This window comes from Bos indicus x Bos taurus, chromosome 1, assembly GCF_003369695.1.
Source record: "Bos indicus x Bos taurus breed Angus x Brahman F1 hybrid chromosome 1, Bos_hybrid_MaternalHap_v2.0, whole genome shotgun sequence".
Lineage (NCBI taxonomy): Eukaryota > Metazoa > Chordata > Mammalia > Artiodactyla > Bovidae > Bos > Bos indicus x Bos taurus.
In genome coordinates, this window is record NC_040076.1 from 127,012,740 (window position 1) to 127,035,200 (window position 22,461).

Sequence of the window (22,461 nt, forward strand, 5' to 3'; positions counted from 1 at the left end):
CCAGCGTAAACACCTTAGCCAAAAAGTGTAAATGGGTGGAGCACTGCCTTTTCAACAATGAGCAGGAAAAAGTGTGATTCTCTGTAATTGGCATGAAGTGTTTTTGGCTAATTTAGAAAATCCAATGATAATTGTAAATGGGTAAGTTTAGAAAAGCTTTGTGTTTGGTAAACATTTCTGTGAAATATGAAGGCAAAGCATTAAGGCAAAACACACAAAGTAATAAATAATATTCTTCCATTCACTGTTCTATTTATTACAATGACAATGATACAATAAACTTCCCACCCATCTTATTTGGCTTTCAAGCTCCTTGACTTATGTTTCAAATTCTTTTAGGAGAGACGAAGAGCAAAGAATGAAAAATGCCAGAAAAAAAAACCATGAGGTATGAAAATCTACAAGATGACGCAACCATGCTTGAGTTAAAAACAAAAGGATCGACATTTTACAGAGAAGTAATACACTGTTCAATCTCTCTGGCATTCAGTTGGAGGGTAAAACAATTCCATTGAATCCATCTAATCTTGTGATTAAGATTCAAATGGTTTCAAAATGATTAATTTGTACCAGCCTATCAAAATAGAAGACATTGAGTTGTAATCTTTCTGAACAGCAATAGTGTTTTAATTACAAATGCCAGGCTCATTATTTTCTCAAGAGCAAATGACGATTAGCCTAGTCCTACTGCAACTGTTAATGCTGCTGATGCTAAAATAAATAGGCAATATGGAATCAGGGCTCTGACATTTCCCTTCAGTTTACGATCTTCTGATTGATGCTATATGCAAAATGTACTTAGTCATTTTAAGTCACAGGCAAGCAGGAAAATGGCTCCCAAACAGCAAAAAAAAAAAAGAAAAGAAAAGGAGGGGGAAAAAAAGATGTTACAGGAAGAATATTTCATGGCAAGCCCACAGAACAAAATCACTGTGAGCTGAATCGTGTTCTAATACAACTGAACCAGAGAAAAGCTCCAAGCAAGATATTTAAGTTGGCCTCAAAACAACAACACAACAACAACAAATCTTTAGTCCACTAGAGGTTTGATTTTACAGACAGTGCTTTGGGATATTAGACAAACTGCTAGGATAAAGCAACTATTTACACAGATGGTTGTGCATTTCAACATTCTGCACGTTGGAGCAAACCTCAGGGAGGTTTTGGGTTTAGCAGCATCTTCCTCCTAACACACCTACAAAGACATTTCTCACAGAGACTCAGTATGCACTTATTGTGGGGGTGGGCTCAGGTTTGGGTCCGTCTCTACCGATAGCTCAGAGGTTACCTATGGAGGGATCAGGCAGAACAAGAGCATAAGCATTTTCTGATTCTGAGAATTTCTGAGATACCTTTTGTTTCAGTGGCGCTGGTGAACTCGTGATAATGAAACTACACCTTTGCACACAAGCCTTGACCAGCATTCTGGAGCACGTTACAAAGAAAAAACCTTAATTTTGAAAGTACTGAGCACAAAGGAGGAAAGAAAAAGCTCTTACTATGCAAGGTTTCTCTCTATGTACAGAATTATGGCTTAATTTTTAAGGCATGAAGACCGCATTTTAAAACGTCTAAAACCAGTTCAGACTCTCCAAGAGAGGAAAAGAACTGCAAAATTTTCATGAAACATTTGGTTTTTCTTAAGACAATCTTTTGCATATCTGTTACTGCATTTTTAAATAAGATGTGGTTACTAAGGAAACAAGTTCTGGCCCAGTGTTAATTTGAAACCAAAATATATTTGAGAAGTTAAGCTCAAAGGAAAGAACCCATGAAATAATTTTGAAAAGTGCCAGAATTTGGTACTTACAGAACCACAGCTGTATGGTCTGCAATGAACCATTCTAGGGGCTCTTTTATTCAGTGAAGCTCTCTTTCTTCTAACAGAGTCATCTATATTTAATATTTCCCCCTTTAAAAATTATAATTCCTTGTGTCCCCAAATAACAGATATATAAATAATGAACTTATTCTTGTGTATCATTTAAAATTGATTTTGGAAGCATCTAAGTTTTTATTTTCATCTTTCATATAACACGTTTAAAGACCGCTTCTTAAAATTTAAATATTTTAAATGTTTCTTATTAAGCTTGTTTGCGCTGTTCGAAATTATCTCCAGAAACCCATTTATTTTTAGTTTCAAGCTAACATGGAGCTGAATCCACAGACTTTTCAAAAAATTCTTTTGTTGTCTGATGGCGCCACACCTATCATATATATGATTTTTTAAAAGGAATCATCTCACTTTTATAGCAGAATCATCTTAGAAGTTTATAAAAGTTATATATTTATATAGAATCTAAATAGGAAAGGCCATCCAAGTGAATACCCCCACCTCACAATTACAACTGTCTTATTTAATTTTTGTTTTAAAAGTCATATTTTAATCTAATATTCTTGCTACATGGCTCAAAAAAAATCTATAAAACATGCAAATTTCAACCTACCTGTATTGTATCACTTAATGCAGTGCTAGCATGACAAGACACTCAGCCATTTTTATGTAAAGCGATGGAGACCCACTGATTTCTCCGTCTTCTTGCTCTCAAGTTTTAGATGCAATTGTCACACACACACAAAACCATACGCAGAACAGCTTGAATGTACTGTGATCACGAGAACTGAATTTATCAACAGGAAAACAGGTTTGAAAAAACAAGTTTCTCATCCAAGGTTTCTCTGAGGCTGCAACCAAGGAGGTAGTGTGTTGAATTTTTTTCCCTTCCTCCTCTGAGAGTTCAAAGCCCGGAGCTGACCACTGCAAAGGCCACTGTCACATTTGCTGAAAATCAAACCACTGATACCAGCACTGAAAATACGAATTCAAGAACCAAGTTGCTTGCACACCATGGAGTGCATCAGAGTTAAAAATAGATTCCACCTTGCCTTCTACCTGCATAATAAACATGTAAGTTTCAAGTGTTTAATTTGATATTCACATTAATTAACAATACAACATACATTATTTAAAAGACAGCAAAAGCAAGAAGAAAGGGGAGACACCATCTGGTAGCAGAGTTTAGTTGTTGTTTTTGTTTTTAGGGTTGTTTTTTTTTTTTTGGCTTTGTTAAAAAAAAAAAAAAAGGTAAAAATCTATTTTGAATGTGATGAAAAGCAAACATCCAGAAGCAAATGAATCGGAACTGAAAGGTGATGCTGAAATAGCTAAGGCTGTAATGAGGCAAAAACAAGTCTTCGCTACCAGATGATATGGCATCCCGAGCATTTACATACTCACATCTGAAATACTAGGCAACGTGTAATGAATTCTCTACACAGCATGCACACACAGCACAAGCACGGCTAATCCTGCCTGCCATCTTAGCTCACAGAAGCCAGATACGCACTGCATGCAGCACACGAGCTCTGGGGAAGGAGGAGGCAGGGGACAGCTCACCTTAAATGCGGTATCTGATTAATGTTGTAAGTGACATTGCATATCAGCCTCAGAGTCTTGGTTCAACTGAGTAGGAGGGAACAAAGAAAAATGTCATCAACTGGTGATGCAAGATGAGCCCAATCACTAAACACTGTTTAGCAAACTCCAAATTCTGCAACCAGGCAGTAGAAGGCATTTCATACAGTTCAGCAGAGCTGCTGCACAATGACTGGGTCCTTCTGCTTCTGAGAATCAAACGGTCCTTTTTGCTAAGGAAGAAAATAAGCTGGAACGAACACTGTCATATCTTCTTCTTGAAGAAAGCTTTCAATACAGTATGTATCTGGCTCGGGATGCATTTTATAGACTGTTGATTTCATAGAATTGCTAGCAAACAACAACAACAAAAACAAACCTTTTAAAGCTATTGTAAAGTAAAGAGTCGTAGCATTTCTAGACTATTTTTCAGAATCCTAACTGGTGCCGGCAGGCTTGTAGAAGAATGCATGATCAGCTGTCTGTATCCGTGCTATAACCTCTAACCACAAGTCGTGTAAATGTATTCAGCTAAATGTATCTGCAGTACAGAACAGCAGATAGCTCCTCATCAGAATGGTATGAAAATGTGAATGAATTTGCTTAAACTTAGAAGCAGAATAAAAGCAGTTACAGAAAGATAAATTAATGCTGAGTTCCTTTGGATGTCTAGCTGACCATCATGAACAATAAAAGCTGTCCTTAGGACACTGACCTAAATAATGTTAAGTCTTGCAACAGCATACTGTACTTGCTCAGAATCTAGGAAATGTAAAATGATTTTTCTCCTTTTTCCCCCCTCCAAAAGCTAAATTGTCGAGTAACAAGCCATTCACAGGAATGCCAAGAGGCTTTGTGTGTATGTATCATGCAAACTGTAAGGGAAGAAATGGTGTTGAGCTGACATTCGATGTTTCTTTGTTTTACTTTGAGGCTTATCTTAGCTATGCTCCCACGATGACATTGACATCATGGAGGTCAGAGCTGACACTGGGGTGCTATCCGTTTTATGAGTGAAATGTTTTCCGAAAATTAAATCTCATCTACTCAAACACCGAATTTCATGTCTTCTTCAATATCCCCTCCCTAACCCCGCTGCTCAAGATTGATGGGCTTTACTTTGGCTGTATGTAATAAATCGGAATCACCTTCCGTAGAGGCTCTGATACATAATCGTAGGAATTAAATTTTTAAAGAAAAAAACCTTCAAGAATCCTTAGGCATTCCCTTTCAGTCTTTCATATCAACACACACACACAATTGAAGCTCAAATTGCAGTGAAATGTTTAACATGTGGAACAAAAAATGTGGAAAGAGCTGCTTATTCAGGATTTTGAAGAAATGCCTAATAAGCAAAGACTGTTTTGCTACAAAACCAGTGTCACCATGTTCCCAAAGAGAGGAAAACAGCATAGCCTGCTAGAAAAATTTCCTCCAGATACTGCCGGCAGGTAAAAAATCAGAAAAGCATTTCATTTATCATGCTGTAAAAAACATGAAGTCTTTTATTTTTAAGGAAATAGACCAGATTCTTTTCTACTCTTTCTTCAGCTACAAAGAAACCATACCCACCCCCACCCTTAGATCCTGGATGTAAGCCAACATTTTCATAAAATGCTATGAGACTGATTTTGAGTATATAATACTATGTTTTTTCTTCCTCATATTTCTCCAAAAGTCTTTAATTGCCTATTACATCACTAAATATGCTAACGTTCATTAATTTCAACATGTGCAAAAATGAATCCATCTTTTCTGGGGTTGCCTCTATTTTCTGTAAGGACTGACTGCAAATAATCAGATCAGCAAAACATTCCAGTCCCCCAGAATTTTTTTAAAGGAGAAAATGTATTTGAACATCTTAACCTAGGTACTAGGTTTCACTATCAGATCCTTTGTTTCTAACTCTCGTTCTGTCTCCTTCCACAGCACCCAAGCGATTTTTAGCTCAATGTATGGAAAGTGCCCAACCTACCTCTAACCTGTACTCTGAGTTGGGCTGGCCAGATGGTCGGTCATACCTGAACCACACTGAGTCCTCTTCTCTTTGGAGCACATTTCTCTCCCACAACTATTCCAGAAATAAACGTGGCTTTAACGGAAATAGTAGCTTCTGGTCTAATACCAATGGTGGAGCCATCTTCCCCACCCCCACAGCATTGCTCTATGAGCTCTGGTTAGCACTGACAGCGACAGAAAATTAGAATGGAGTGTCCTTAGGCTAATTCCTTCTTTACTATGGCAGTTGAGAATTAGAGAGACTATAGCGCTCAGTTACAAGGTACCAGTTTAATGTATGGTCATCTATAAAGCAGAGTCCTGGGAGTGGGGTTGGAGGAGGTTGAACCGAAAACCTAGGCATGTGATGCTCTTGGTGTCTGTCCAGATATTCCTCAGCAATAAAACTCAGACATTCACATTAAAATACTCACAAATTATCATGGAAGCTAAATACACACAATATGGAATCTACTCTGGACACACAAAATGAAGTCGCTGCCTCCTCTGCCTGAGACAATAAATGACAGTGACAAGGACAGTAATCCACACCAGGTCCCACAAGAGGAGTGCACAGTGTCACATCCACTTTGTAGGGGCAGGGTGGTGAAGATGGGCAGGTCCCTGACTGCTGCTCGGAAGCCAGGTGCCAGGGCAGGCGGTTTCCAAACCTCCCTGTGGGGTTCTCTGTCTACTCTTTTGTCAAAACGAGTCTAAACCATGTATTGGTTTATTTTGTGAAGTTCCAAAACATTCAACGAACAAATGTGGCTCGTTTACCAAACCTGCTTGTATTAAACAAATTTGAACTGTAGTTGAGAGCACCTAGATGGATGAGCTTGTTTAGACAGACGTTCTCAACCAGTAAATCCTGTTTTGCACTTAAAAAAAAAAAAAAAAAAAACATGCTCATGCCCAAATTACTTAAGCTTTGTCGTGATTACAAGTGGCAAGGGTATGCACTCACTTATGATTTTTAAAAATTGCCTGCTTGTCAACCTCCTCGGGGCATAGGCACAAATGTTCGTTTATCAGACAAATGCCTTTTCCATGATGAAAATTTTAACCTGTTTTTGCCACTTTGATGAGTCAAGCACAAGGAACCCAAAATAATCTGGCAGCAGCAGGCTGGAGAAGGACAGAGCTAACAGTAAGGGGTGCCTCTTTCACTTTGATTAATGCCCTTACTTGCTTACAGTCTCCTTCTACAGTCTGAGTTCATTTTATTTTCAGTCCTGTGGGTTCAAGTCAAATTGCATGACTTATGCAAAGTACATAATTCAAGTATGAACAAAGCTTGACTCTCTGTTTAAAAAAAACAAAACATAAAGTCAAGGCACTGAGTCCCAGAGGAATCCTTCGTTTATAAACATTTGGATTGGTTTGCACATTTCTTCGCTCCATTCACTGCATTAAAAACTACAGCTGGTTTCCGTTTATACCTAATATAGATATTCAGCATTTGTGGGTAAATTTGTTACCAGGTTCAGCTATTCTAATCTCAATTTTTAAAAATAAAATGTTTACCAGATGTAACATTTCTGCTTAAGTTCTTAGAATTTAAACGTTTTTATGAGGTTGCTTTTTACATTTGTTTGTAGGATGTTCACAGAAGCAACATAGTGACAATTTACCAATGACTAAAAATGCCTTTGGATGCTATTTTAGCCTAAATTCTTAGGAAAGTCCAGTGCTACTTTAAACATCTACATTTTGCCTAAAGATGTAGGTGGGAACTTCTGCTTTCTAACTAAGTCTATAGTAGCTACCATTTATTGAAAACCTACAACGTACTCAATATTTTAGCTATCCCTGGTAGCTCAGCTGGTAAAGAATCCACCTACAATGCAGGAGACCCTGGTTCTATTCCTGGGTCGGGAAGATCCCTGGAGAAGGGATAGGCTACCCACTCCAGTATTCATGGATTTCCCTGGTGGCTCAGATGGTAAAGAATCCGCCCACGTTGCGGGAGACTTCGACTTGGGAAGACCCCCTGAGGAGGGCATGGCAACCCACTCCAGTATTCTTGCCTGGAGAATCCCCATGGACAGAGGAGCCTGGTGGGCTACAGTCCATGAGGTCACAAAGAGTCAGACATAACTGAGCAACTAAGCACAGCACATATTATTTAATTCTCACCCAATGCCATTTCCTTCTCCAGGGGATCTTCCTGACCCGGAGATTGAACCCAGGTCTCCCACATTGTAGACAGACGCTTTACCATCTGAGCCAACAGGAATAATCCTGCAAGATGAATTATCATCACCTTTAGGTGAGGAACTAATTGAGATTACCAGTCACACACAGCAGAGTTAGGATTCAAACCAAGTCCAGTTGATTCCAAAGTCTGGGTCTTTCCACCAATCTAAGGAGGATAAAACCTGCTTCATCCACACTCTGCCCTGATGTGAGAATCTTCTTACTGCGCAGACTTGCGGTAGAGAAGACTTCCACTCCCTGGAGCCAGGATCATCCCTGTTGAGATGAAACAGTTTCAACTCTCCAGGCTCTGGGAACCGTGGGGACCAACGGCAGACAGTTTGGACCAGCAAGTGGAAAAGAATAAGAGAAGAGGGATTAACTGGACTGTGTTGGAAAGTTAAGGGTAGAAACCAGGATAACAATTTTGGTCAGAGATTTGTCATCATTTGGAAATGTTTTATCAGGCGAAATCAGTGGAAAAGCTTATGTATCCATCTGAACAAACTACTTCACCTAATGAAGTCCCGTCTTTCTGTGGTACAGATGAGGAAACCAAGGTTATGAGAGAGATGGTCATTGGCCCAAGATCACACACTTAATAAGTGAGTTTACTCATTTCCTACATTAAAATTTTTCTACAAGCCTGCATTTGTGGATAAATCTGTTATCTGGTTGTTAGATGGTCCAAATCTAAATTATCAAAGAAAAATCAGTATAACAATCAAGATGGACCTGGTTTCTACTCACAAATAGTATTTCTGTCCTAAACAGATAACATAAGTCTGTATGATGAGTTCCTTCCCCAAAAATATTTTATTTTTTAAAAGATTTTTTTTTTTTGATGCAGACCATTGTTAAAGTCTTTATTGAATTTTTTACAATATTGCTCCCATTTTATGTTTTGGTTTTTTGGCTGTGTGGCATATGGGATCTTAACCCCTGGCCAGGGATTGAACCTACACCCTCTGCATCAGAAGGTGAAGTCCCAACCACTGGACCACCAGGGAGGTCTCCCTAACACATTTTTAAAACGAACTTTTGAATGGGAAATTTTGCTCAACCAAGTTTAGTGTTTCAAGTGCATCATTTTAACAATTACCTCTTTATGTGGACATCTGCTTTCACCCCCATTTAACATCCCCTCCAGCTCTGAAGGTTTGGGATTCTAAAAAATCCAGCCTAGCTTGCTTCCTAGGTTGGTTAGGCCAAGAGCTGCACTCTGAGCCTCCTGCTTTCAGGTTATATGGCCAGTTGACTGTCTCGCTCATTGGCAGTAATTCTAGATGGCAACCAGAGAGTTTGGAAACAGGGTTTTCTAATCAACTCTATGAGCTCTAGCCTGCTTGGGATAGAAATATAAGAGGAGGATTATCTCTCTCAACCCTCCTAAAGCAGTAGAACAAAGGGTTAGATAAATGGACGAGCATGATGAGTTTGAGCTCCCAGAAGCCTGCTCCAGTTCTTTTGTTGCTATTGTTCAGCCACTCAGTTGTCTTTGACTCTTTGCGATGCCATAGTCGGCAGCATGTTAGGCTTCCCTGTCCTTAAGCATCTCCCGGAGTTTGCTCAAGACATGAGCTTTCTCACTTTCATCCATCAGCATCTGTATAATATGTGGACAAGGAGCACAGATTTGATGGCAAGGAGCCCTGGGGACCAAACTGAGGTTACCCTCAAGGAAAGGGCTGCAGGGAGAAGGGAATGTGAACCATGGGGCTTTAGACTGAGACAAAGTGGTGACTGACTTTGTGTTTCCAGGGAGACTGTGGTAGACAACGTCCCCCTTCACCCTCATCCAGCTCAGACTCTCCTGTGGGAATACTGTCAGCAGGGCTCACCATCATTTTCAATATCGCAACCTCAGCTCTAGCAGGAGATTGCCCCTGCTTTCACTGTGCAGCGCATTGGAAACATGGCACTAATAAGCATCTCGCCTGCCCACGAGGCCAAGAGCATTCCTGCATCCTCAGTCGCACATTGGCTTGCAGTCATCACTGTTTGCCACACCCAAGATGGAGAGCAAATGGAACAACAGGGTCTTCTAGATCCTGAACTGACCAAAGACATTCAGCAAGAAGGCCAAATTTCTTCTTTCTAGAGAGATTGGCAACTAGTTTGAAGAGGGAAGGTGGGGATGTAAATGATGGTAGAGAAGGAAGAAATCTTACAGATGGGGAAAATCTATCCTCACATGAGAGGATAATCCTCTCCTTATATCTCTGTGCATCCTGGGCAACAAATATTCCACGACAACCTGGGAACAAAGTCATTTGCTTTTTTTTCTCTCAGATAAATGACTTCGTGTTTCCGAAAGGTCATGACCATCAACCTCTTCTCACCAGAGCAGCTTAACAAACCTCAGTGAATCTTGACTTCCTTTGCACTAAAGATAAAAGCACAGTAGTTTTTGTTGTATTGAACTATCTGCCTTTACTCACGTCTCTGGCTGGCACCCTGTGAGACCTGTGTCTCTCCCATGGCAAACAGAGCATTGCCTAATGCGATGGAGGGACTTCTACGGGTAGGCTCTTAATTGACCAACACCAAATTAGGGGTCCTTTCTCTGCTCCACTCCCAGTGGAATCCTCAGCTTTATCTCCTGAAACCACTTCCTAAAATGAGAAAACTTGTTCCATGAGTTAAGGAAGGGATCTGGGGACTAAAAATACCTATGGAAGTCTTTCAAGTTCTTAATCACTTGTTTACCAAGGTGAGGGGCGGGGGCACAAGTTGTCTGGCGAGCGGACCACAGGCTATGTTTACATCTGTCCCTCCTAGAACAGGGAAAGGGGAGACAGAAATTAAGAGAGGCCTGATGACAACACCACAGCCTCCAAAATGTGCCTCAACATTTCCCCATGCTGTCAGTGGCAGAGCCCATTACACAGAATTACAGGATGGGCAAGGCACATGGGAAGGTGTCATCTGGACCTTTCTTGAAGGGAGGAGAAAATCAGATTCAGGGAGTGTGATATCTGAAGACCTCAGCAACCAGGATAAAAGCCAGATTCCTAAATTACGAGTATTCTGCTCTTTGTAGTTCAACACACTGGCTCAACTAATTAAAAAAAAAAATCCACCTTTCACTTGAGCGGATGCCTCAAAAATGATTATAGAATAAGTGAGTTAACAAATAGATTCCAGTATAGAGGGTTTTAACTTCTTTCCCAATTCCTCCCAGAAGAAAATGTTTAGCTATTTAACTTTTTTAAAGCTCAACAGAACATAATTTGAAGCAAAAATAGTAAATATCAGCCAAAATTATCACCTGAGACCCAGTATCATTTGAGAAGTATCAAGAGAAGCAGACTTGATTGCTATATTAAGTCAATCAGATTAAGTTCAGCCGGCTGAAGTAGCCTTTATCCTATTTGGTTTGCAAAGAAAAAAAAAAAATCTCATGAGTTAGCATTAGCAGCTAAAAATAAGTTGCAGGTTTCATTTTCCGTTGTTCAGTACAGTTTTGAAACCAAAAGGTGCAAAACTAGGAGATTCACCAACGCCTACTGAAGATCAACAACTCAAATAGTCAGTCCCCTTTTGGGCACAGCGTCCTGATTACAACTCACAGCCAGGCCTGAGACACGTACACTTGGGCCCCTCTCCCCATGGTCTCTTGAGATGACTGCCCCTAATAAATAAGATGCGGCAGGAAATTAGGGGCTGAGGCCAGTCCTGGGGGGGGACAGTGGCTTGTGTGTGTTTCTTGTCATATCCGGATAGAATGCCACATAGACAGCAGCCCCATAGGCACAGCTTTGATCTTAGATGGCGCTGGGGACCCCTCCACAAAACAACTGAGTAAATAATGCTAGAATTTCGCTCGGATGAGGCCCTGAAGGTAATGAGCACAGTGGGGAGGCCTTGACCTAAATGCCCCAGGACCTTGTGCAATTCCCTACTGCGAACCCCGGCAGCTCACGATAAGTTTAATTTCAAAACTGTCTTCCCAGGGCCAAGTCTGGCAAAAAGGTGTTTGACAGAGGCGCAAATTCTTCAGAGGGAAGGCAGCCATCGCAGGCTGGGGCGTTCAGCTGTGGCACGGGGCCCGGAGAGAGCAGAGCTGGTGAGAGAAAGCCCTCTACTGAATGAGAGTGGTGGGGGGCGGGGGACGCGCAGAGAAGGGTTAATCTCCTTCCATTAGAGGAGGGGCCCTTTGGTGGAGGTGAAGAGAATAATCTGTATGAAGAGCAGGGAAGATAAAGAGCCATTCCAGAGAAGAAATTACTGTGCTGGGGCTGGAAGGATGATTCGTCCTAGAGTTTCACTGTGAGAGCGTTTCTTAGATCTGAGTCTTCACCTCGCTTTGAAGTTACAGCCTCAGGGTGGGGGAAGGGGGGATCGTCACACGTAGCCCTGCAAGACTTGAGCTTCGATTGCATCTGAGATGGGCCAACTTTGACTGATTCCGAGATGCAGAGGGTGAGGCCGCCTTAGAAGCCGAACCATAAATTAGCAATAAACAATGGGAGTTGCTCACAACAGAGAAGCCAGTGGCTGCATCCCCCTTTCTTGGGGGTGAGGAGCAACCTCTCTCTTTAATTAAACTTAAACTTTTAAAAAGTTGTTTTTAATAGTTTTGGGGGAACTAGTTTACTATTCACAAGAAGTTGCAAAAACAGTACAGTAGCTGTATGATGTCACCTGTCTTCTCAGAATGACACTATCTTGTATCAGTACTACTGTAATACAGTCTCTAAACCAAGAAGGTAATACTAATACCGGTACAACACTGTTAACTTAGGTACAGACTACTACTTCAGATTTTAGCAGTTTTTACATGCACTTGTGTGTGTGTGTGTGTGTGTCAAGAGTTCCATGAAATGTTATCACATGTGAAGACTGGAGTAGCTGTCAACACAATCCTGATACAAGACCAAACCATCACCACAAAGAAACCCCCTGTGCGACCCCACCGTAGTCACACCTTCCCCCAAGCCTAGCCCCTGGCACTGATCTGTTCTCAGCACTGTAATTTTGCCCCTTTGATAATGTGATATAAATGGAATCTTGCAGTCTGTAACCCTTTAGGACTGACTTTCTCTCACCCAGCAGAATGCCCTTATGAGCCATTCAAGTTGGATGGGTAGATGTGACTTTTTATTGCTGAATAGTATTCCATGATATGAATGTATCAGTTTGTTATCCATTCACCCACTGAAGGGCATTTGGCGGGTATCCAGTTTTAAGCTAGAACAAATAAAAAGGCTATGAATATTCATGTGACTGCTAAGTCGATTCAGTGAAGTCCAATTCTTTGTGACCCCATGGCTCCTCTGTCAATGGAATTCTCCAGACAAAAATACTAGAGTGGGTTGCCATGCCTCCTCCTCCAGGGGACCTTCCTGACTCAGGGATCAAACCCAAGTCTCATGTCTCCTGAATTGGCAGGCAGGTTCTTGACCATTATTGCCACCTGGAAGCCCCATTTGTGAAGGTACTTAGGTTCATTTGTGTAAACCTAAGTTATCATTTCTCTTCTGTAAATATCCAAGAGTGGGAATATATGGTATATATATGCTAACCTTTATTAAAAACTATCAAACTCTTTCAGAGTGTTGTACCATTTATACTCCCACCAGCAATGTATGAGTGATCCATTTTCTCTATATCCTCACCAGCATTTGGTAACATCAGTTTTTTTTTTTTTTTTTTTTAATTTTAGCCATCCTGATAGACTCATTGGGGCTCATTTTGATGGTCCCCAGTCAAGATGGCAGTCACTTGTGGGGCCTCCAAAGCTTGACTGGTGTGGCTTCAGGTTTCTCTCACTGTTCCAGCTTTCCAAATACTGTCTACATAGCAATGTGCTGTTTGGCATTTTGATGATGGAAAATGAGGCTCTTGATATAGGGTGAGGCCTCAGGTTTGTCCAGTTGCTCCTGACATCAGTAGTAGGACTTCACCATCTGGGAATGTTGGGTTTCTTTAAGGCAGTATTTCTTGGCCCAGCAGGCAGACTTGATACCGGTGACATTCACTCCCGTGGAGTAATATGAAGGCCATGATATAACAGCCATGAGGTGGGAACAGACTTTGCCTGGACTGGGGTCTTCCTGAAGCTTTAGCCAGAGACTGTGTAAGTGCTTTTTATTCCTAAAGTTAGTACCTTATTAGCACGGGGTGGTGGGATGGTGGTGGGACATGAAGTCAGCACAGACAGGTAAGGACGGGATCACCAGTGGCACCTGTCAGATGTCAGAGGCCCCACTGAACACTTCTTGCCCTTGGCCCCTCTACTCTGTTGACTGCTCAAGACTCTCCTGCAGCATGTGGACACCTTGTCTGGATGGCATGGACCTCTGATTTCTACCTCCTGGGAGTTAGATGTGAGGCAATGTGTCACCACCACAGGGAGCTTCGCAACCTAGGGATCCAGGTCCTGCCAGCAAGTAGAATTCCATCTGAGTAGCAGAAGGTGCCTCAGCCAAGGAAGGTGTTCAGATGACCAGGGAATCGGGCTTTGAAAAGGGCCAACCCCATGGGGATGACTCAAACAGCCCCAGCCATGTCTGGAAAGTCATCCTCCATCTGTTGTACCCCTGATTCAAGGGAGGCTGTGAACCTTCCCAGAACCCATACCCATCAAGACCCTGCTTCCACAGGTTTGGCCAGGAGGTCAAGAATCAGGAGGGTAGTGATCCTGCATCAGGACAGCCAAGAGATAATGGAGACCCTGCACAGAAGCAGGGAAGCTCGGTGATCTTAGGTAGATTCCCTCATGCTTCTGTATGGAAGATGGATGCTGTGAAGGTTCTCCTCTGGGTTCCTCTTGGTTCTGGCTCTTGTGCTTCACCTGATGCATTCACAGGAGATGCATGTGAACTTGGGCATGGAGGAATCTAGATGGTGTCTTACAGAACCTGATCATGAACTGGGGACTGTTGGGGGCTGAACAGTCTCTGGAAGCTGAACTTGAGGCTGAACCTGAAAGCCAAATGATGAGATGGTGGTCTGATGACTTTGAGAAGAGTTATGCAGATGGGATGGATAGTCACACTTCCTCTTAGAAGGTGGTGAGAATTTTAGAATTTGGTTGTTGTTTATTCACTATGTTCTCTTATTTTCCAGGTTTCCATTCTTGGGGACCTTTTCTCTAACTCACTGCTCCATTTGGCCATGTGCTCTTACTTACCTCCCATCAGAAGGCAGCCAAGCACATAGCACCTTTCAGATACAATGAGGTAGGTGGAGACGGGGGCAGTACCTCGCCTGACCATGAATTTGGGTAATGAGACTCCATCCTTAAGGCTGAACCACGGCAGCGCCCCTCAGCTCTGGCTTTGGCTTTTCCACTCATGACTCCCGTGACCTAACATTTGCCCACAGTGTAAATCTTGCTCTGTCCCTGCTCTGTTCTCTTGGCTTCTGACTCTGGACCCCACCTCCTACTTGGCTCTTACGGCCTGGATCCACATGGCTGCCCTATGTCTTCCTCGGACTAAGTGTTATTATCTCAGTGCTCAGAGCACAGGGTAGTCTCTTACGGTGTCCCTCACAGGGTCTGGGCTGCCCACACGTATCCTGAGATATGCCCTGCCTATCAGAAGGCAGATACACATTCTCTGGTAGAACCAGGGGCTCACTTTAGGAGTCAGTCTTCTCACAGTGCCTTGTCTCTACTAATGTACCAGAGAAGAACAAATCTGACTCCATATTGGAGCTATTCCTCCAGCTCTAACCCTTGCACTCTGTTGCCTGTGCTTAGGCATGCTGGCTCAACACTTTGTGAAAAAGAATGCTGCCAGTAGTCCAAAATGTTCATGATATCCCATTCTCAAGACTGTGACCTTTAAAAGTATAACACTTCTCCATTCATATAGAGATAAAAAGTTGCATAACAGAGCATAACATTTGTCTTGCTGGAGGTTTATCGGAACATTGTGACCAGATCTATGTAGAAGGCTGTAAGAACAAAGGATTCCAACATCTAGATGTTTGCAACAACCAGTCAAATCTGTTCCTGTTTTAGTATAAAAGAAGCCTGAACTCTAACTTGGGTAAGATGGTTGCTGGCTTTCTGCATAAAGTTGGTATTTTTTGACCCAACAACTTGTCTCTCAATTTATTGTCCTGTTGCGCAGTAAGCAGTACAAGCTAGGACTTAGTGATGCTACTCAGAGGTTGGGTGGATCCAGGCCCTTTGTCACTCAAGTTCTAGTTCTTCCTCTGCCACTAGATCTCTTCGTAACAACCACAAGTGAGTGAATCAACTATTCTGTGGCTCAGTTATCTTATACTTACAGTAAAGTTTCCAAACTCCCTAGCTGATAAACTTTCAACTGTATCATATCACGATTAAGGAGAAATCTAAAATTCAGAAGCCAAAAAACACCTTTAAGTTAAATTCTAGTTTGGATGTACTAGCTTACAGTTCCTTGACTTTTTTCTGTCTAGTAAGTATTGCTGAAAAATGAGTGTTTATTAAATTGAACACAATATTATCAATAATCCTCAGGCCTTAATGTGCATAGGGACTGAGAGGGTATATTAAAATACATATTCCTAGACCCTGTCCTCAGAGCTTTCCATGCCACTGGGGCCTAGGAACATGCATTTTAACATGAGAAACTGAAGGGGACTTAGATTTTGAAATAGACATTGGTGACTTTTCAGGGGCTGACTTACGCATTAGGAACTTTAAAAATAGGCCATTTGACCTACTGATTCAATTCTAGGAATTTTCCCTTAGATGTCCACCAAGATTTATTTATAAGAATGTTTTTACGTTTATAATAGCAGAACACTAGAGGCAATAAAAATGTACATAAAAAAGAATGGATAAATTAAGACATATCCATGCAATGGAAACACAGCCATTAAAAATAAAAATTTCAAAAGATCATCTAGTGACTTGGAAAAATGTTTACAACATAATGTTAAGTGGGGTGAAATCATTTAGTGACTTGGAAAAATGTTTATAACATATATAAAATTTAAAAAGAGGCATATAAAATAGCATTTCAATAATGTTCAAAAGAAGAAAAGAATATATATGAAAAAACTGACAAGAAATACATCAACATGTTAATATTGAATTGTTGGTTGGCTGTTAGATTACTGCAGATTGTTGGTTTCTTCTTTTCTTTATTTTCCAGATTTTGCATAGTGACTAGTTATGGCTCTTTTTATTTGAAAAACAATGCTAAAATTTTTTTTTTTAAGTAAAGAAAAAGAATTTGACTCATGAGGAATGAAAAGAGAGGGAAGAGAGACCTCTTAGGAGCCTGGTCCAGCCATGGCCTTGCTGCTGTAAGAGGACTTGGAAGACAGACTGAGTCTGGTGCTGGGGTGAATTTTAAGCTACATTCTCTTTTGCAAAGTACCTTGGTATAGTCAATGCCCAGGAATTTGGGTCAACGAGAAAATCCTTTTCACTAGATACTAATTTCTTGCTACACTCGAAGATAACAGACTATAGGAACAGGGACATGGGAGGGAATTCAGTGTGAACAACATCTTTACTGCTCTTGAGTTGATCTCATGCTTGTTGCCTCTGTGTATAATCCCCGTGGCCTCACCCTAGAGCACCATGCAGACTGACTACACTCTGCTTAGGGGCTCCTGGACAGATGATAGGCTTCATTCCAGCTTGGGAGACTCCACCCAGGGCCAGAGCTTCCATGGAGCTTCCAGCCTTCTTCCATGGAGGCTTTCAAAGCCTCTTCTGGCCAATGCACTGGGAGCCCCATTGAGTGCCAGGAAGCATCCTTTTTTGGCAGACAGATGGCTCAACTTTACTTTCTCTCATGGGTCTCAGTGATCCATGAGTCAAACCTGAGTAAGAGTAGAAGATTCTTGGTTAGGCCCCTGGCCTAGGGGGCCTAACCTTTCCAAATGTCCTTGAAATTTTTACACCACATGCTTTGGCTAGTTAGGAAATGGTGCTAAGGATTTCAGGTTCAAGTCAATTTAGAAAGATCAATAAATAAATATGCTTGCAGTATTATTAGCAATATCAAAATCCTAACACCAATACTGATCACAAAGACGGTAATTGTTTTCATCAACACCCTAACTTGCCACATATTTTCCTAAGTTGTCCAAACCATTTCACATATATTACCTTACTTATTCTGACAGAATCTCAGCTTTACACTTTTAAAAATACCATTTTGGAGGTGGGAGGAAGCTATAAAGTTCTGATGAAAACCAGAGGCTTGAGTTAAAAACAAAACCCTGAAGTCTTCAGTGTGGTGTTTTCCAACTGTGTTCTTGACAAGAAGTCAGGGGATTTCAGCATGAGAAATCACGAAGCCCCATTACCATGAATTCTCAGCTTTGGTGACTGTGATGTGGCCTGATTGCAAAATCTTCCAAACAGAACATTCATAATGCTGACCCAGGGCAAGAGGGGGGCGTGTACTTCTGTGCCCTGAAAAGTATAAAACTTTTAACCTGGGGTTAAAAATAATCAACTGGTCCAAGCACTGCCTGCATCAGCAAACTGTGCCCAGACCACAACTGAATCAATAGACATAACCTAAGTTCTGAAAAGACTATGTAGCCTCACATTGAATCGTACTCCTCATATGAATTGGAGAATGGGAAAAAACCCAAACATATTATATATATATTAAACTGAATCACCTTGCTATACACCAGAAACTAACACAACATTGTATAAATCAACTATACTTCATGGCAACCCACTCCAGTACTCTTGCCTAGAAAATTCCATGGATGGAGGAACCTGGTGGGCTACAGCCTATGGGGACACAAAGAGTCGAACATGACTGAGTGACTTCACTCACTTCAATAAAAATTTTTAACTAAAATAAAATATAAAATTATAAGTTAAGGAAGCTTGAGAAAGTCTAACTTTCCCCATAATATCTACTTTGATGCATTTTTGAAAACGTTGAAGGTCAAAGTATTTACAAAGTGTGCTTGTTACCCTTGCCTCACTGGTGGGTCTGTAGTGTTAACCTAGCATGCTGTACCAGCCCGATGAAGGGGTTGTGTTGCTGGCAGTGAAATTTTGATTTGGTGGTAGCACATCTCTTTCTGCCACACTAGGCAGCTAGACATTAAAAATCAAGTTGATCCCAGCTCACTCCCTCACTCCTTTGTCAATTCCTGCATCCTTAGTACTTTGAGGAGTCATTCTTACATGGCAGTTGAAGTTAACAATCTGTGACTAACAGTCTCCCCAGTGAATAGACCCTGACTCCTTTTCCTTCTTAACCATGGTCTTGACCCCGCCCTTCCTGGCAGACTCCTTTAGGCTTGGACATGTAGCAATAGATCATTCCCACTCGACGCCAGCTTTTGAAACCTGGTACTTGTTCTCAGCTTACTCCTTGTGGCTGCTCCCTAGTTGCAGGTCCTGGGCTCTCCCAGTTAACTTGGTTTTATCTTTAGTTTTCTCCGCTAACCCAGCCAGCTCTCCACTCAGTAGGTTCTTTTGGGACCCACCAAACCAAGAAAGGCAATGGCAACCCACTCCAGTACTCTTGCCTGGCAAATCCCATGGACGGAGGAGCCTGGTAGGCTGCAGTGGCAGGGGGTCGCTAAGAGTCAGACACAACTGAGCGACTTCACTTTCATGCACTGGAGAAGGAAATGGCAACCCACTTCAGTGTTCTTGGCTGGAGAATCCCAGGGATGGGGGAGCCTGGTGGGCTGCTGTCTATGGCGTCACACAGAATTGGACACAACTGAAGCAACTTAGCAGCAGCAGCAGCAAACCAAAAAAATGGACTTTCAAAGGTTGAAGCATTTTTGCAACAAATCCACTCATTCTTCTATCCCACTCCTCCTGATGTGAGGGACTGGGCGGGGGCGAGGCAGCAGTAATAGGAGATGAGGCCAGGCTCTGAGAGCTGTGTTAAGTCAGTCAGTAGCTGGCCTTCCCACACAATGGACAATGTGTATTCTTCAGGGTGTGGGTGTGAGTGCCAGAAATGTCAAGTCCAGGAGTAAGATATAATCCAAAACCAGAGTGTCTAGCCAGATATTGACAGTGAAACTAGAGAAGTAGGTACCAGGCAGCTCAGGCAAGGACTGGAAACCATTTTTATAGTCTGTGTGCTGCTAAAGTGAGCACGTGCAGCCCATTTGTATTGGAGATCTTTACGATGCCTTGCGGCCATCATAGAGGCACCACCATATGGTTTCCGATATTTTCCAGCAAGGGGGATACTGCACCAAGACCAACAATGATGAAAAGACTGCATAACATATAAAATCAGTTCAGGGCTCTTCAAACAGGGCTTATAACCTTACCACTCATGATTGCAGTAAATGTTTTGCAACTTTTCCTGAAAAGAAAACGCTAGAACTATACATCAAATCCTTTGGGTAGAATTAATACCCTCAGCTGGAGCCTTTTTTAGTTTACTTTCACATGTTTCTCTTATAACTTGGTTTCAGGATCCCATCTTGTCAGGAATTTCCCCCTCTACCCCCAATATTAAAAATTATGCCAAGATCTAGAGCAGGGTAGCTTCCCAAAGCCCCCAGGAGCAAACTGAACTATGATCTAAAAAAAAGAAAAGAAAAGAAAAAAAAAGAAAACAACCCACCAAGAGCTTTCCTAGTGACCACTAGGAGAACAGATTCTATTGGACAATTCCTACAAGCATGACAGAGCCAGAATGGTCTTAAACCAAAAGGACCCTGGAGGGGGAAAAAGTGGAGGGAAGAATGCCTTTCGTGGTTCACTGGCCACTGGTGGCCTATGTAAAGGCTCAGCATTAGGACAGACAGAGGCTTCTTGAAAAATCTGCTCCTTGCCCTGCTGCTGCTGCTATGTCACTTTAGTCATGTCCGACTCTGTGCGACCCCATAGACGGCAGCTCACCAGGCTTCCCATCCCTGGGATTCTCCAGGCAAGAACACTGGAGTGGGTTGCCATTTCCTTCTCCAATGCATGAAAGTGAAAAGTGAAAGTGAAGTCACTCAGTCGTGTCTGACTCTAGCGACCCCATGGACTGCAGCCCACCAGGCTCCTCCGTCCATGGGATTTTCTAGGCAAAAGTACTGGAGTGGGGTGCCATTGCCTTCTCTGGCTCCTTGCCCACTCCTTACCAAAAAGTGTTAGTTATATTAATATAATTCTAAATATCTGATCTCTTTTTACTTCCCCCACTACTTCATTCTGCTATCTTATTTTTGAGCATCCCTAAGTTCCTCATTATGCCTTGCAGAGCAGACGACCTCTTCGTCAGAAACACTCCAGAGCTGTTACTGGAAAGTGGCTGCCCCCCATCCAGGGACTACATTTCCCAGATGCCTTTGCAGTTAGAAGCTGTCATGTGACTAGAATTTTAGCCAATAGAATGTGAGTAGATGTGTCCTGGCCACTTCTAGGCAGGGGCCATAAAAATCTCCATGTGCACTTTTTCACACTCTTTTTTCCTCCTCCACTGGGAAGTGGAAACAATCCCAGGTGATCTTTAAAACAACATACTGCAGAAGGTGGAGCCTCTCTCAACCTACGTCTCTGAATGAATGTGTGACCTTTATTGTTACGTGACCAAGAAATAAACTTCTATTGTGTTTGAGTCATTATACCTTTTTCAGTCTATTACAGCAATTAGCCTATCTTAACTATTACTATTATCCTCTTTGATACAGCTGTTATTGTTGTGTGCAGAAGTCCCCATGCCTTCTTCCCTTTCCCTGTACCTTGCTGCTGCTGCTAAGTTGCTTCAGTCGTGTCCGACTCTGTGCGACCCCACAGACAGCAGTCCACGAGGCTCCCCTGTCCCTGGGATTCTCCAGGCAAGAACACTGGAGTGGGGTGCCATTTCCTTCTCCAATGCATGAAAGTGAAAAGTGAAAGTGAAGTCGCTCAGTCGTGTCCGACTCGTAGGGACCCCACGGACTGTAGCCCACCAGGCTCCTCCATCCATGGGATTTTCCAGGCAAGACAACAAAATAAAAGAACAGATTTAGTCAACTAAATTCAAGCAGCCATTAGGGACAAATGACACTCACCAAATCAATGGTCGCAGCGTTCAGACCTTATAGCCAGATGAGGAGCGGTTTAGCAGAGCCTCACTTCTAGACAACCTGATATATTAAGATAAAACAAAAAGTAAAATGTAAGATCTACTAAACAGATGTATTAGCAAGCAATGGTTAATCTTCAAAGGGTGTTGTCAGTTTACAAAGGAATCTGCCGCTCTTTTCCAGTAAGCAACAAGCTTCTCAATTGCATTTATAACATAAGATACATTTAAAAATACCCTTACCCCATCATTATAGAACAGAATTTATGAAGAACAATTCTACTCGGCTAAGTACACTATACAAAGACTAGATAATGACTCAGGAGATGACTTTGGATGCCAGGAGAACTGGGTATGATTTCTATGTCTGTGTGCTCTGCAATTCTTATGAACAGGTTAAAACTTTTCTCCTGGGAACTTAACTTTCTGGGGTAGAAACTTCCAGAGCTTGTAAAATTATAGGCTACACCAAGACTTAAACTTGATTCAGTGAAATTAAAACAGACATCAAAGATACATTATCATCAGTCTCTGCGTTTCATATCATCCCAGATGCAATGGCACAAGCAGGAATGAAAATAAGCTCTCTGAAAACAGGGAGATGAGACAGCGGAGGCGCACGAACTGGAACAACCACAGAGAACCAGAAACACGCTGCGTATGGGTGGCAGGTTGTGGTCATTTTCTTACCAGAGCTGCCAACTTTTAGCAGGTTAGGTGTGAAAATACCACTTGACAGCACAGGGCACATATTTGCCTAGAATGGGGTTTATTTTTGTTTCTGATGATTTGGTATAAGATCCAGGAAACAAACATTTCAGAACTCTGAACAAACATGCTGGCCGTCCAAAACAGAGCACTAGCGGGGAAGGACGAAGAGGAAACAGA

At 42.0% G+C, this 22,461-nt stretch overlaps 1 protein-coding gene and 1 long non-coding RNA gene across 16 annotated transcripts in view; one reads left to right on the forward strand and one right to left on the reverse strand.

Moving 5' to 3' along the window:
- Positions 1–22,461, reverse strand: part of ZBTB38 (zinc finger and BTB domain containing 38) — a 79,620-nt gene that overhangs the window by 55,876 nt on the left and 1,283 nt on the right. For 3 of the 12 annotated variants that reach the window (XR_003511548.1, XR_003511546.1, XR_003511547.1), the window contains exons 2-5: positions 21,560–21,634; positions 7,708–7,888; positions 3,398–3,463; positions 2,448–2,893 (exon numbers count right to left, since the gene is read on the reverse strand). The gene's annotated coding sequence lies outside the window, so the exon portion shown is untranslated. Of the gene's footprint in view, positions 1–227; positions 1,289–2,447; positions 2,894–3,397; positions 3,464–3,794; positions 7,291–7,707; positions 7,889–13,689; positions 14,543–21,559; positions 21,635–22,461 lie in introns of those variants that run through there. The other 9 variants (XR_003511549.1, XM_027544621.1, XM_027544662.1 and 6 more) reach the window with 9 other exon arrangements.
- Positions 3,584–22,461, forward strand: part of LOC113894382 — a 30,298-nt gene continuing 11,420 nt past the window's right edge. The window contains exons 1-6 of one of the 4 annotated variants that reach the window (XR_003511561.1): positions 3,584–3,714; positions 7,575–8,217; positions 11,569–11,681; positions 13,571–13,694; positions 14,687–14,799; positions 20,767–21,130. This is a non-coding gene — a long non-coding RNA (uncharacterized LOC113894382). Of the gene's footprint in view, positions 3,715–7,574; positions 8,218–11,568; positions 11,682–13,570; positions 13,695–14,686; positions 18,223–20,766; positions 21,131–22,461 lie in introns of those variants that run through there. The other 3 variants (XR_003511559.1, XR_003511553.1, XR_003511560.1) reach the window with 3 other exon arrangements.